Here is a 15,073-nt window from a genome sequence, read left to right as displayed (position 1 = left end):
AAAACGAAACTGAAAACAAGTTTACTTCCTGATCTCACGCACACGCTCACATAGACCGCTATTTTTGACAGCAAAGTACAGCAACCCCACTTGAACAGTGTCTCTGCCTCATCTCCATTGCCTATGCAATGGATAGATAAATAGATAGACAGACACAACGACATGTATGTTTGCCACTTTCCCACTAAAGTTACTGCGAACCGGCTTTGTAGTCGCCGGTTGTAGTATATGGACTACGTATCCCACGATCACCCTGGGCTCACACAGCCAATGGTATGGGACTTGGGGGCGATCTAAAGTAGCACATCTAGGTTGCTATTTGATGATATCTAGTGCCAAGTGCGGGAGTGTTGTCTGAGCATTAAAAAAGTTAACAAACGCCCCAAAAGTCAAGTCTGCTCATTACTGCACAACACCAGCGTATGACCGGTGACCGTCGCCGTTTCGCGTAATGTGCAAAGGCGTATAACCAAACTTAATAATAATAAAATAATGTTAATAATAATAATAATAAAAATAATTTAAGATTCGTCTGCTGGGCAGACGCAGCCGTCAAAACAGCCAGATCTGGCCCGCAAACCATAGGTTCCCAACTCCTGATCTAGACCATGTCGAGTAGAATAATTCCAGTTGTAAGTGGAAAAAGAGATCCTCTCCATGATGAAAACCTCTCGAATTACATCAACATCAATCCAGTCATCTGTTGTTTGGTCTTTCAGGTTTGAAATCATCTTTTTTTAAGGATATTTTGAGGAATCCTCTTAGGAATCCTCTTATCTTACTTGCAGGGGTGTTTGTAATAGGTGCAAGTTGGTGTGTTGCATACCGTGGAAACCTCCCTTTCAATGCCTTGAAGCTAGCACGCTAGCGGCCGGAGCTGCTTGCCTGGGCTTTTAGCCTAATGGCTATCGTGTCTCCTGTGGCAGCGCTGGCCGTGTGGATTCGAGTCTTGACCTGGTCAGTCGAGAGGGATGGATTGGGTCGTCTGTGCGGTTCAGACCGGTTACATGTTCTTCAAAGTTTGTTTTTTGGGTAGTTGTTGTTGGTGTTACACCCTAAATTGGGATCGGTCTCCCTGAAGGTTGAAAATTAAAAATTGCTTCCAAGACATGTTTCACTAAGAAATGCCAATTTTTTTTGTAGGCATATCTATTACTATTTGACTCAAAATAGAAATCTAAAGAAGCAGGAACTGCAGAGACAGAGGAAGTATTTTGATTTTGGTTTCTTATGCGTTAATTTTGGGGACTTTTTTTTTTTCCAGATTTCTACCAAATTCTACCATTCAAAAGATGCATACCATTAAATACAGAATGTTTAAGTTACGGATAATGCAGTTTGCACATATAGACAAAATTTGATGACTTACTCTAAAAACACAGAACTTTAAGTTCCTTGGTCCTGTGCACTACTCAACTTTCATGCCCGAAGGACTGTCATTGTAGGTGCCAAATATATTTTTTTACTTTAGAACTGGTGAAACGGCATGAGGCCCAATTCCCCAGAATTATTTTGCAGGCTATCTTCTGTCAAAAATTTTCATTTCAGACTCCATTTCATGCAAAGGATTGACTAGAAGGACAAAATGTGCTGCTCCAATATTCCCATCTACTAAATTATTCACGGATACTCAGATAGTTGCCAAATATATAAAAATAATTTGAGGTAACAGACTAATTCATACACTATTACTCTGTCATAAAACAAACTTTACCATCGAATCTGGAGAAATAGTTTAGCAGTGGATTTTGACAGCAAATATCCCTGAGGGGCTCAAGAGAAATAAGTGGATTTGGACAGTTGCTGTTCTCTTATTACATCAAGTATTGAACAATAAGCCTTTTGGCAGAGTTTTTATTGGCCTCCCTCCACTTCGCCAGCTGACCAGTTGCAAATAATAAAATCCCTGCACAGCTTATTTGAGCCCGGGAGGGGACGAGAAGTGTCAACACAATGAGACAATATTTCCACCGGGCATGCAGCGGCAAGAAAACAGGCGGAGGTGAGATGCATAGTACGAAGGGAAAAAGTAGTATTTCTCTTATGGGGGACGAGCAGAACTGCTCCTATAAATCCCGCTCATGACAACTGTGTAAATATTTATGTTCACAAGCCAGGCTGAGACTAACAGCAGAGGACAATGCGACTGGGCGAGTGGGAACGGAGCCCGACACCGCTCGGCACGTTAACTCAGTATTCATCTTCTTCTTCTTCACCCACCACTCTACTTCTCGCCGCTTCATTCCTCCCATTGCAGACCGCACATGTATATTCATTACTGACCTCCGACTGTCTCGTAAAAGTCATGAGCCCCGAAGGCTGGCTGGGACGCCGCTGTGAAGCCCATCATGAGTGCTCGACAGCCGCGGTTTTGGCTTCACTTCGAGCTTTTTTTGTGCTGTAAAAAAGAAAAAGTACAAAAGCGAGGTAATGGATTCAGAAAAGATTTTCTAGAGCGCTCGTTTATCCTAATCCAGTACCTCCATTTTTTTTTGTTGGGTTCAGAATAACAAACAGAAGTTACATTGAATACTCTGGGGTGACTTAGGCTAGGATCATACCTCAGGTCTTAATGCATAATTCCGATTTTATGTCATATCTTTTTTCGGCGTGCCCTTTCAGACTGCCACTGTCCGTTGAGCTCGTTCAAGTAGAGCTGAAACGAATACTCGAGCAACTCGAGTTTAAAAACTGATCTGAGTCATTTTATGCACCTCGAGGAATCGTTTAATTTTGCCACCTCTAAGCATCACATTTTGCCCGGACTACTTTTAATGCAGGACAACGCGCTGACGTCACGTGCGTAGAGGAGGAAGCAATAAAAAAAAAACTTACTGCAGCCGACAGCCGCTAAAAACTACGCCGCCGTTGCTAAAAACTACGCCCGCATTATGCTAGCGTGGTAGCAGGTAGTGTCCGATGCGTCCCATAGATATCGCATGCATTTAGGACTAGATGCGAAATGACAGACTCGGCCGCGTCTGGGCAGCGTTAGTAAACAGCCGCCATCTTTAAGCAATATACTTCTCAGCGCTAATACTAAATATAACGTTACTGTCACTCGCTCACGTAACGTTAGCCTTTCGGAGGGCTAGGTTCCTATTGATTATGACCACTGTCGATGCGTGGCTAACGTGTCTTACATACAGGCTTTATTTAATCTGTAAAAACACATCGCTGTAGAGTGATGAGGGTGTAAAATTAAAACATTATAAAGCTAACTGTCAGTTTTAGCTCAGTAGTCATTGCTGAATAAAACACCAAGTAGCACTGGTCCCGAATGTGCTTCAATACAGCAGGTATCATACATTTATTTTGAACACTGCAAAAACTCAAAATCCTATCAGGACTTACAGTTTAGATTAACTTAAAGCTTAACTAGAACTTAAAACTAGCTTGACACAAATGGAAATTCAATTGAAACACGTGGGAAAAACACATAGCTTTCAAGTGATGTGTGTTATCGAGCGTAGTTAAATTTTAAGGTAAATTTTTTTTTTTTTTTTTTTAATAAGAACTAGAAGTTTTTTTAGCGAAAGCAGTGAAAATGTCTTTTTCTAGTCACATCTGAGATGCAATTGTTGGCCGTTTTCAACAATGGACATCGAAAATAAAGACATTGATTGACTGAAAATGGTTCAATATTGGATTAAATGTCTTTTTTCTCATGTATATTTATAATTTCTCTTTACCTAAAAATAAAAATGTTTTATCCGATTACTCTATTAATCGATAGAATTTTCAGTTGATTACTCGATTACTAAAATATTTGATAGCTGCAGCCCTACATTCAAGTAACAAGCATGCACACTAATTCGCAGTCCGAGATGCACTGAGCAAACTGACCCGCATGCGCAGCAGCATCAAAACAAAAGACTACACGGTCAACGTCATTTAGGGGGGTTAACTTTTGATTTCCCAAAAAACGACACAAATACCAGACATAAATAATCCCTGTTTAGTCTTCTATTCAAAATTTATATGGATTGATAGCATGCACACACTGTGCGTGCTATCAATCCATATCCATCCATCCGATTTTGGTGACTTCACATTTCAGACCGCAGTCACATTCTGGAAAAAAATGGCTCAGATAGGATTTTAACCACATACGAAAAGGACATAGATCGGATTTGAAATGGTCCACTTGTATGCGACTTTTCCTATTGAGACCGTCAAGTTAATGCCTAACTCAAGTCGAAAAAGCAAGAAAAAAAATCTGATTTGTGCATTAAGACCTGAGGTAGAACCTAGCCTTAGAGAGGTCTAAGATGGCATCAAGGGTTTGGTTACTGTTGATGTTCTTGCAGCACTATAAACATTATTTTCCATTTTATATTGTTTTGGACCAGAGGCCATTTGTCTAAGCTCAGCTTCCCCCAAAAATGTTAAAAAATAAGTAGGGCTGTCAAACGATTAAAATTTTTAATCGAGTTAATTACAGCTTAAAAATTAATTAATCGCAATTAATCGCAATTCAAACCATCTATAAAATATGCCATATTTTTCTGTAAATTATATATATATTCTGTAAAAATAAATTGTTGGAATGGAAAGATAAGACAAGATGGATATATACATTCAACATACGGTATATAAGGACTGTAGTGGGCATTTCACTCTACTGTCATTTAAATCTGTCTATGCTATCCTCACTCCGAAGCGTCTACTTTTTCCAAAGCTAGACAGCTAGTGAACGACGCCTTAATAATCACACTTCTTCCTTTTTCATCTGATTTATTAATAAAATGGCATCAAACCCTTGTTCTCTTTAGACCGTAGTGAAACTACAAAAAAAAAAAGTACATAAGCATTGCATTAGCAACAACGTTAGCTTAGCACGCTATACAGGTTCACTAAACATAAACAAAAAGCGTCTCATACAAAAAATATTAACATTTCGCTTACTAACATAATATGTACATTCTTTACAACAACCATACTTACGGACAAATCTTGTCCAAGGATCATATAAGCACAACATTACAACGTAGGCGTCAGCCCGAGACGTCATGCAGCCATATTGAACTGGCAAGAAAGCAATAAACCATGTCGCAAAGCGACCACAAGAGTTCACTGTTAGACAGCACAAACAACCTTGCTGTAAAACTTACCAAAAGGCAGAATACTGTCTGACATGGGACAGTGCGGGACATGTGCGTTAATTGCGCCAAATATTTTAACGTGATTAATTTAAAAAATTAATTACCGCGCGTTAACGCGATAATTTTGACAGCCCTAAAAATAAGTAATCAAATGTATTGTGTTGTGTATTCATGTCATTAACTAAATATGCGCTATAATTCGCTCAACTTTTGTTCAGAATTAGCTTCTTATCACTGGTTATGATGGCTTTCTTTTTATTCATAAACAGTGTGGAAGCTGTGCTTCTCTAGAGTTGAGCATACATTGTTCCACTACGACAAAACGAGACAAGTCATTGGTTAAAGGCTAGGTTTATCCCACCGATTGGACGCGCTGCGTCTCTGGACAGTGGGCGGGGCTCTGCTGCCCCTGATTTACAGCAAAATCAGCGAATCAGTGATCGTGTCGTATTAAAATCCGTAGGAGGCATTTTTCAACTTCATTCTGTTGTTTTGAGTTGAACTGGAGACTTTCAGAACCATCCTAGCAATACTTGCTTCGTTAAAAATGGCTAGCGAAAAATCAAGCTCATTTCAGTTTTTTTTTTTTTTTTTTTTTTTTTAATTGTAGCTGTTTGTGTTTGGAGACTTGACTTCTGGCACTCTAGTTTCACAAAGCACTCATCGGCGGCCCCACTTTGAGCTTCCTCTCATTGAAAGACCAGCATCCCCACTGTTTTGGACTGATGTAATAGAAACACGAAAGGCCTCATTCAGAAGCTATAATGTTAAATTTGGGGCACGTGTTCGATACTTTTTTTCTGGCTCATTATGAAAGAAGTACCCACTAAATACTGTATGTATTGACTGGAAAAATCTGAAAAAAGTTTGGGGGGAGGGTTGTTTAAGGCAGCTCAGAAATACAAACAATACTTTTCTACTGTAGTTACATGAACTTGTTATATTTTAATACCTTTCAGGAAAGGGGCAAAAGCTTTGGAAACAAGGAAATCAATTAAACCTCATGAGCTAAGCACCTTGAATCACAAAGGCGAAAAGGGCAACATTTAAAATTATTCTTGGCTAAATTTCAGGTTATATGTAGATGTTACATACTGTTTTAACAAATTACATATCCTCAACTGCCAAAATTAAAAACATTTACCATGATTAATTGTACAAAAAGAAAAATTCGAGCAAAACAGGCCGCCAACTTCATTTTCTTTGCTTCTCTATTTAATTCACAATGGCATGTATCACAGACTAATGTGTGCACTAATGCATTCCTCTCTCTCTCAGGAGATATACTTAAATGCATTTTTCTTTCACTTCCAATTGAATAAATACATAAATAAGTATTAACTTAATGGGGAGAGTTTGACAGTTTGAATCATTTTATGCTTCAAGCTTCACCTCACAGACCTCCCAAACAAACTCTGAGGATAAAACTAAAATTTCAACAAACCACTTTATAAAATGTATTATTATTATTATTATTATTATTATTATTTTTAGAATAACAGAAATGTAAATTATAAATGTCAAAATGTATAAACATTTAAGGTATGAATTGTTTGTATTTTGTTTTTTTAATTACCATTTCATAAACTAATTTTCTCCCAAACACATAAAAATACGGTCTATTTTTAATTGTTTCAGTGTCCCAAAAACATATTTATACGTCTTTTACATTTTTTTTTTTTTTTCACAAGAGACATCTCTAGGTTCTGATGCAATTTCGCTCCAAAGCACAATGCTCAAAATCCATTTTAAAGCAAAAAAAACTGGCCACTGGAGGGTAGTAGCGCATTTGGTAAGAACTCTTTTTGGACCATGAAAGGAAGTAAGCAGAGGAGGCGTAACGCGATTTAACGGAACGAACGGTCGGGTTGCACGGCCAGGGCGCTGGTGGAAGATGACCGAATTGATGATCAGGAGGACATACAGGATTCCATGTGTGAGAAGTCAGAGTAGGACGATCAGGACGACGTCCAGGATGCAAGGTGATTAACGACCAAGTGTGACGATCAGAAGGACATCCAGGATGCCAGGCGGCGGACAACCGAGCAGAACAATCGGGAGGACGTCCGGAATGCCAGGCGTTGGACGACCGAGAAGAACGATCGGGATCACCAGTGTAGCGGTGATGTTGAGTCTGTGTTGCTCATTGAGTAGAGTTCGCGTTGCCGTGTTCGGCCGCTCGTCTCTCTCGTGACTCTTTAGTGTCTCGTAAATCAGCCGGAAACGCGCACGGCTAAATTAGTTCCCCCCAGGAACACAACATGCCCCACACAAGTTCCCTAGGTGAATTCTGTTTTGAGGTAGTGGTCATTACAAAAGAAAGATTCAAAAAAATCTATCTTGATGAGACAGGCGGTGATGAGGGGAAAAGTTTACCCCGTCTGGCGAGACAGCCACGGCCACAACAGCGTCATCTCTTAGTTCAGTAGTTTAGTTGTGTGTAAATAAATTGTTATTTTGCTATCAAAAGCTCTATTTGTCTTGTTGTTTATGATATTTTGTAGAAGGAAAATATTATTCAGATGTTTGGGATGTCACAAAAGCAAAAAATAGCTGTGTTAAAGTGAAAGTTGTGTTTGAAATGTGTGCTTTTACAAAAAGCTCAATTTCTCTTTTTTCATCAGAAATTGGAAAATTGCTCAAACTAAGCTATTTTCTAATGCTGATTTCATAAGAATGGAAAAAGATATGAACTTTTTTTTCCTGCTGAAAGAAGAGAGTAGAGCTGAAACAAATACTCAAGCAACTCGAGTAACTCGAGTTTTAAAACTGATCCGAGTAATTTTATTTACCTCGAGGAATCGTTTAATTTTGCCAGCTCTAAGCATCACGTTTTGCCCAGACTACTTTTAATGCGGGACAGTGCGCTGATGTCACGTGCGTAGAGGAAGAAGCAATAAAAAAAATATATAAAAAACCTTCCTGCAGCCGACAGCCGCTACAAACTACGCCGTCGTTGATAAACACTAGCCCGCATGATGCGGTGGTAGCAGGTAGCATCTGATGCGTCTCATAGATATCACATGTATATTGAACTAGATGCGAAATGACAGCGTCAGCGGTGTTAGTAAACAGCCGCCATCATAAAGCAGTACACTTCTCAGCGCTAATAAATAAGATTAACGTGACTGTCACTCGCTCACGTGCGTAACGTTAGCCCTGCGGAGGGCTAGGTTTCTATTAAGACCACTGTCGATGCGTGGCTAACGTGTCATTTAATCTATGAAACGTAGCGCTGTAGAGTGATGAGGGTGTAAAATGAAAATATGATAAAGCTGTAAATTTTAGCTCAGTTGTCATTGCTGGATAAAACACCAAGTAGCACTGGCCCCTAATGTGCTCCAATACAGCAGGTATCATACTGTAACGTTGACAAAGAGTCACCCGCTTCGTTAGGTTGCAATTATTTCTTTTTTGGGAACTTGTAGAACGTCAACAACAACAGGAAGGCACGTCTCTCGCTCTCCCGCACCTCCCTCACCCCCGCACGTCACGCGGTGCATTCAGGAACACATGCAAATATCCCCGCCATATTATAACCTAATATGTTACAATACATTTATTTTGAACACTGCAAAAACTCAAAATCCTTTCAGGACTTACAGTTTAGACTAATTTAAAACTTAACTTAAAAATGGCTTGACACAAATAGAAATTCAATTGAAACACGTGGGAAAAACACCTAACTTTTAAGTCATGTGCGTTATGAAGCGTTATATTTTTTATAAGATCTAAAAGTTTTTGGAGTGAAAGCAGTGGATTGGTCTTTTTTTTTTATTCTAGTCACATCTGAGAGGCAGTTGTTGGCTGTTTTCAACAATGTACATCGAAAATAAAGACAGTTGCCACGTTTACATGGAGCCAAATATTCCAATTACAATCGGAATATTTGTTCAAGCCGAATAAATGTGTTCCATATAAACACCTCATTCGGAATGAACAGGCCCAAACCGAATGGAATTTCATTCCGATTCACAGGGGTGGAATATTCCTTTTCCCAAACCGATTAGAAGTAAAATTATATCATGTAAGCGGAATGGTGTCTGGTTGCGTTCTTTCTGCACATGCTCCGTACTGACGTGGTGACGTCACTTTGTGACGTAAGTAACGTCACTTGCAACATGGCTTCCAAGCACAGCGCACCTAATTGGAGTCCGGCGGAAAGATTGTATTTAATTCAAACTTTAAAAGAATTGAATATAATTGCTCGCTTAGACGGGCGTAAAACGAGGAACAGTGAACTATTTAAAAAAGTTCACAAGAGGTTACACGAAGCCGGAATAGACCGGAGCGTTGACCAGATTAGAAACCGGTGGAAAACCGGCTACTACAAGGCAAAAGAGCAAAACAGCAGAAGCGGATACGACCCCACAAACACAACAAGTGGGTTAAAGTTAAAACAGCAGCACTCCGACGATCGATCTCCATGTTTTGCAACGTGACGCTTTGTTTTGATTAATCTGCGCATGTCAGACGGCAGTTGTCAAACGTTCTTTCGGAATAGATGAAGTGACATGTAAACAGCTGATCTGAAATTTCCATTCGGAATGATTTGAATCGGTATTAATAAAAGTCAGCATGTAAACGTGGCTATTGACTGAAAATGGTTCAATATTAAATGAAATGTCTTTTTTTCTCATGTATATTTATAATTGCTCTTTACCTAAAACATATGTTATATCCGATTACTCGATTAATCGATAGGATTTTCACTTGATTACTCGATTACTAAAATATTCGATAGCTGCAGCCCTAGAAGAGAGTCTAATCTTTCTTTTGGTGGGTTCCATGTTTACATAGCAATAGAACAGAATTTTCTGTGGGCCTTGCAAAATCAGTCAAAATCCAGTAAAACGGCCGGGAGCGAAGGGGGTTGCTCCGGTGAAAATGGCTGCGAGGGAATGAGTTAAGTGTGTGTATTGGAGTCCGTCACAACAGGATGGTACCTTTCAGTCTGCTTGTTGCTATTTATACTAAAAATTAATAGGCTCAGATTTCACGCTTAGTTTTTGTTTTTTAGTAAAATTATGATGAGTCTCCTAGTAGATAACTATGTTTTGTACAATTAATTCCATGGTAGGCTCTGATTTTAGTCTCATGTAAAATACATTCCTAAAGATACGAGGAATATACAAATATCAAAAATATCAAGCACAGACGGTTAGTGTCATCTAATTAGCCCAATTAGTTCAGATGTCAAGCATTTGAGTCTGGGCATTGGCCTTTCTGTGGATGTTACACAAAATGATTGAACGGTAAATAAATGGGGTGCTGTGAGACAGTCTTAAAGAATATTTGACACTTTAGTTTTGATGTTACATGTATATTTTAGCCAAAAATGATGTAAAGCGATATTGTGATTTCAACTTTCTTTCTTTCAATCCATCATGTAAAATTTGAAAACGGTCCACACATTTTTGTCAAGGAGCTGGCAGAGTGTGTTTGTGTGTTTCATGTATGCGTGACCATTCATGTACATATATTGGGGATAAAGAGGACCATTCTGGCCAACAAAAGACAGGAGGTTAAACGAGGATGAATGACAGCTCTAAGCATACACCCGAAGACATTGGGCCTCATTCAACAATAAATGAGTAAAAATCTTCTCACTATATGCACATGTAGAGGGAATAGGCAACAACACCATCGGATGGGAAAAAATATCGATTTTATATATCTGCTTATATCTGATCATATCTGATCGATCGATAAGATGTGTGCGTCAAATCTGTGTGTGGATGAAAGACATTGTTTGTCATTCAACTTCAACTTCAAAATAATAATAATAACAGCTAACTCTCCATTAAACACCTGCGAGCTTCAAACACTTACCATTCAAATGGCACCAGGGAGGGAAAGTGGCCAATTGGGCACAATTTGGACATTTCCACTCAGGGGTGTACTCATGTTTGCTGCCAGTGGTTGAAACTATAATGGAGTTGTGTTAAGCCATTTTGGGTGGACAAGTAATCAGGGAAAGTGTCATTTCATTAGTGCTATTCCATGAAAAGATGTAATCAAACATTTCCAAAAATATGAGGGGTAGATTTAGACCTTCTGTGATACTGTAGCTGCGACCCACCTTTTGTCCACGTTTACATCATTCTCTCTTGAAATCACTGCTGCCTGGAATGTCTGAGTCTAGTCTCTAGCCCCTGAAATGAAAATGGGGGGAAAGAAAAAAAAAACATTATCAGTCCTTTTGCTGCATTCATCCATACGTTTTTGTGCGTGTGCGAGTTAGCTCATAGCTATTTAGACCCATTCAGCAGCACAGGAAGCCCAGCAAAGGTCGCATTATCATCTAATTTCCTCGAGCAGCTGATTAATTAGCTGATAGTTTGGTATTCTATTGATAGAGCACTCGGACCCAGTCTGGTGTTTTACACACGCACACTCACTAGCCACAGCATGAGTTACACCTGCAGTATCACAATTGCCCCTTTGGAAAATATCACATTTAATGTTAATAATATATTTATTAATTCCTTCATTTTCCATACTGTTTATCCTTACGAGCGACGCGGGGGTGCTGAAGTCAATCCTGGCTAACTAAAGGCAGGAGAAGGATTTCTTCATTCCTATTTTGACAAATCAGTCTCAGCTCATATATTTGAATACATCAGTGACTGATTCTCTATTCATGACCAGAGGATTATAATCCTTGCACAAGCAATCTTTTTCTTTAGAAGGCCAAAAAAGGACAAGCCAGTTCATATTCATGAGCTTTTTTGAACACTTGTTGGATTAGTCATGGAATTGGAGGAGCAACAATGCCACCCCTGCCAAATGCAGCACATTCTCACAAGTGCCAACATTATTTGGCTAGAATAAATGGACGCACTATCTAAAGATAGACATGGCAGTTCTTAATTAACTCCACACAAAAGTCAAAAATGGAAATTATAATTATTTACTGAATTGTGCAAAAAGTTGGTTATGTCACAACTAGAGCGGCTTGATGTTGTTTTAAAGAAGTTTTGATAGCCCAGACTCAGATCAGGAGTTTTTTGGCTTTGCCTAATTAGTTTACTGTCTGAGAAGGGGAGTTTAGAAAATTCAGAAAGAGATTTGCCCATTTTGTGAATGATTGTCAACAAATTATTATGCACTTTCAAGCATTTTATTTTGTTTTTAGGGAATCCTTAAGATATTTTTCTAATATTTAAAGAGAGGAGAGAGACATTTTTAAAACTATGAAAAAAATATAATCTAAATAGCTTTCATATTCAAGAAAAAATCCTATTGGCAATTTCAGATAAAAAATATATTTTCACTTTTTTTTCTTCTACTTTTGATACATGGGAAGCACTCAGGTGGCTTGAAGTTCTGCTCTGAGACCCCCGATTTGGCCAAATTTCAAAATTGCCCTATATGCATGTGTGATACATCATTGGAAAGCATAAAATCTCTAGGGGAAGAAAAATTTTGAACTGGAGGGCATTTTAAAGACAAACATTTTTTTTTTAAACCCCTTAGCCCCAACTTGAGGTGAGAGCACGAGAGAGCATAATTAAAGACACCATGATTTTAACAAGTTATTGTGTACTTTGTTTCGATCAAAAAACTCCGTGTAGCATGTCTCACCGAGCGTCAAGACACAGCTGTGAATGGCCACAGCCGGACTTTTTGGGGATTTTATGGGTGAAATATGGTAATATAACAAGGGTCACAATCACAATGCAGTAATCGCAGACATCTAGGAGTGGTTGAGATGTTCTTTTTAAAATATTTCCCCTTTTAAATGCTTTGTATTTTTTTCCAAGTTATCTTTGTTTGGATCGATTATTTATCATCTACGAAGGAAAATGCGACAGTAACAAAACAAAACAAAAAAAACAATTAAGCGATAGTTATGTTAGATATCTGTGACCTATTTACAGTAGACATGTGCCGGTTACCGGTTTCACGGTTTACCGTGGTGTGAAAACGTCGCGGTTTCAAAACCACTAAAATTTTCCGTCATACCTTAGTACGGTATTCGCTATTTTTCATGTGCCAAAATGCAGCCGAAGTGGCTTGGAGCGGCAGCGCTCACCCCTTCTCGTTTGTTGCCGTGAGTGTCAGTGATGCTATTCTGCTAAACAGCCAGCAAACCCAAAAACAAATCCTCCAAACACAAGGCGTACTTTTCTTCAATTTATTGAGCTCTCAAATCGTGGTGAAATCTACAAATGAATACATTTAAAACGTTGTACAATTGTATTTTTCCACGTGTGATTAGGTTCAACAGGATAGCAGTAGCACCATTAAAAAGTTTGCCAAAAACAAAACGCACATTTTCCTTTCAAATTCAATATACAAACTAACTAAAACTTACAAAGACGAATGTTAGCCTAGGCTAAGCTGGGAGAGCAGTTTCGTCGAGGTTTCACAGCCGCTGAGTGAGAGACAAGCTTGAACGAAGGGGGGAAAGAAAAAGAATCGCGTCAAAGATCGCCAATTGAATAAAGGAAGTCTCACTCCTCACTTTAAAAAAAAATTTTTTTTTAGATGAAACCTTTCCTCAACAATATTTACATTTTAACTAATCTATAAAACTCATACATTTTTAACTAACTTATTAACTTATGAATTATTTGTTCTTTTTAACATAAAGGCATGGCATCATGTAGACTAGAGTTGACACTAGGCATGTGCCGGTATGATATTTTGACGGTACGATAACCGTGGGCAAAAATACCGCGGTTTCACGGTATCACGGTATTGCAATTGTAGCTCCAAAAAATTTTGAGATTAGGGGTTTGAGATTGAGGTTAAAAAAAAAAAAAAAAAACTTTTTTCCATTGAACAGGATTTTTTTTTTTCAGCCCATAGTTGCAAATTGGAACATGAATATATTGTTAAAATAAATAAATTATCAATAAAAAAATATATATTTTAAATAAAATATAGCTTATAGACTACACTCACAGCCACAGCTCAAGTTGCTCAAGATTAGAGCAAGAACAAAATAATTTCTATAAAGTAAAAACACTTCTGAATATTTTTTTTTTTTTTTTTAACTATACTGCATGACTTTTTTTTCAGGGTGGAAAAGCTTAAGTGTCACCATTTTCAGCCACTGTGTCAACTCTAGTCAACATGATGTCATGCCTTTGTTTTAAAAAGAACAAAGAATTCATAAGTTAGTTAAACATGTATAAGTTAGTTAAAACGTCAATATTGTTGTGGAAAGGTTTCATCTAAAAAAAATTCTTTTTTTCCCAAACATTGGGAGTGAGACCTCTCCTTGATCCAGCGAACGTGGATTTGTGCTTAGGGCAAGATCATCTTTCTCGAATAGCGATCTTTGACGCAGTCACTTTTTCTCCTTCATTCAAGCGAATCAAGCTTGTTTTCTCACTTTGCGGCAGTCACATTCAACGAAGTTGCTCTCCCAGCTAAGCCTAGGCTAACATTCATCTTTGTAAGCTTTTAGTTAGTTTGTATATTGAATTTGAAAGGAAAATGTGTGTTTTGTTTTTGGCGAACTTTTACCATGGTGCTAATCTGTTGAAGCTACTCACATGGAAAAATCTAATTGTACAACATTTTAAATGTATTCATGTTGTATATTACACTTAGCACGATTTGAGAGCTCAATAAATTGAAGTATTTGTTTTTGGGTTAGCTGGCTGGCTAGCCGATAGAGTCACTTTCACACAGCAACAAACGGGAGGAGGTGAGCGCTGCTGCGCCAAGCCGCTTCTGGCTGCATTTTTGACACAAGAAAAACAGCGAATACCGCACTACGGTTTGACGGAAAATTTTAGTGGTTTTGAAACCGCGACGTTTTCACACCAGGGTAAACCGTGAAACCGGTAACCGGCACATGCCTAGTTGACACAGTGGCTGAAAATGGAGAAACTTCACTTGAGCTTCCCCTCTCAAAAAAAGTCATACAGTATATATTTTTAATTTTATTTAGAAGTCTTCTTCCTCTTTATAGCAATTATTTTGTTCTTACTCTAATATTGAGCAACTTG

At 38.4% G+C, this 15,073-nt stretch overlaps 1 protein-coding gene and 1 long non-coding RNA gene across 11 annotated transcripts in view; one reads left to right on the top strand and one right to left on the bottom strand.

The window, feature by feature from the left end:
• Window positions 1-15,073, top strand: part of celf6 (CUGBP Elav-like family member 6) — a 380,567-nt gene that overhangs the window by 61,644 nt on the left and 303,850 nt on the right. The gene's annotated exons all lie outside the window — the stretch shown is intronic.
• LOC130914422 (uncharacterized) overlaps window positions 1,846-15,073 on the bottom strand; it is a 60,854-nt gene continuing 47,626 nt past the window's right edge. The window contains exons 2-3 of the long non-coding RNA XR_009062912.1: window positions 11,188-11,260; window positions 1,846-2,398 (exon numbers count right to left, since the gene is read on the bottom strand). This is a non-coding gene — a long non-coding RNA (uncharacterized LOC130914422). The remainder of the gene's footprint in view (window positions 2,399-11,187; window positions 11,261-15,073) is intronic.

The sequence above is a fragment of the Corythoichthys intestinalis genome, chromosome 1 (genome assembly GCF_030265065.1).
Source record: "Corythoichthys intestinalis isolate RoL2023-P3 chromosome 1, ASM3026506v1, whole genome shotgun sequence".
Lineage (NCBI taxonomy): Eukaryota > Metazoa > Chordata > Actinopteri > Syngnathiformes > Syngnathidae > Corythoichthys > Corythoichthys intestinalis.
This window is presented reverse-complemented; position numbering and strand designations above follow the sequence as displayed.